Source organism: Trichechus manatus, unplaced genomic scaffold (genome assembly GCF_000243295.1).
Source record: "Trichechus manatus latirostris isolate Lorelei unplaced genomic scaffold, TriManLat1.0 scaffold00249, whole genome shotgun sequence".
Classification (NCBI taxonomy): domain Eukaryota; kingdom Metazoa; phylum Chordata; class Mammalia; order Sirenia; family Trichechidae; genus Trichechus; species Trichechus manatus.
The window spans coordinates 1,338,129-1,339,746 of record NW_004444185.1 but is presented as its reverse complement, the minus strand read 5'-3'; positions in this window follow the sequence as shown (position 1 = coordinate 1,339,746).

Here is a 1,618-nt window from a genome sequence, read left to right as displayed (position 1 = left end):
GTTAATAAAATAGAATGAAAATGCCTTAAAAAATGTGACACATCAATTTATATTTTAATTGCAGTTTTGAATGACTTGATTGATTCATTAAGTGCTGTTGCCTTATAGCATTTTTTTGCTCTAGTAACTCAAGAAATGAATTTATTGGTTAAAACACTAATTCTTGACTATAGGTACTCTAACCCTTGGAGAGTATGACAGAGTCAGAGCTGGGTTGGTTTTGAAATGTGCTATGGTTTGCACTAATCTTCTCTTTTCTCCATTGACTTTTCCTTGAACTTTGCACGTGTGAGCCAAAGCATAGTAAGCAGGCAGAATCATGGTGATTACAGAGTTCTCATTATATATGTATTTTTTCATACACATACATAGAAAGACTACCTTTCATTGTGGGATAGTTAAGCCTCTGAATTTTGTAAAGTCAGAATTCTAGTTCCCTTTTTGATATTTTCTCCATGGTCTGTGGAACCAAATCCTTTGTGAAATCAGTGTGGCCAAAATAAATACATAATAGTTAATAAAGGCCTGGGCCTTTGCTTAACATCATTCCATAAGACTACCTTTTACCTGAGAGTCTAACTCCAGCAGGTCAGTTAATTTCTTTCACCACCCTTCCCCTTCTCTGTCCTAGGGTGAAGTATGAGTAGGGATGATGTATTGTTCTAGAAAAAAATAATAGAGCAGAGATCATGTTGTAGCCACCATGCTTTAGATGTAGGGTGGGTGTACACACGCATAACTCCTGCCTGTGCTTTGGGTTGCTCTGACAAAGCCTGAGGTTGTGTTAATTCTTTGAAGATGGTTGGGGGCAGATCTTCTGAGATATTATTGTGTTTGCTGGGCACACTTAAGGAAATTCAGTGGGTTTGCTGATTTGAGTGATATCAAATTCTTTTTGTTTCGTAATTTGCCAACGAATTCCCTGTTTTTGAATGATCTACCTGGGGTCAGGTATGAAATCAGGACCTGTGAGGCAAGACAGAAGTGCACAGAGGAGAGCTGGTTTCATCGTTCTGTGTCATTCAGCATCCTAGCTGTGGCTGGACTCGTGTGTGCTCATGCAGGAAGGGCCCAGGGGAATCTTTGCTGGAGACTTCTGGCTGAGCCAGTTGAACTTTTTTTACTATCAAAGAAAAGGAGCTTTGTTTGTTTTCTAAACTTCCTGTAAAAATAATGAATGAATGAGTGAATGAATGACTGATTGATTCTGAAGATAGAGATTAAAATTTAGAGTTAAAACATGGCAAGAGTTCAAAGAAAATATCATTAAATGTATTCAGAAATTGAGAATCAAGTTGTTAAAAAATTTTGTTCAAAAGCAAAACTTTCTCAGAAAAATTAACCATTGCTTATAAGTTTTGAGTACTACACGTTTAAGAAGTCAATTTTTTAAAAAACTTATATTCTTAGAGTCTGTATATCCTGGTTGTGAATATCTTTGTAATATTTGACTTTCTGAGTGGATATTATAATGTTAATTGTCTGGGGATAATTGTATTAATTGGAATCTATGGTATTAAAATGTTTTGGCAAAGATTTCTTTAATGACTTTTTCTGCCTTGTGTAAGATGAAGGTTTTTCATTAAGCATGATCTTTGTGTATTCTAGATAAAACATT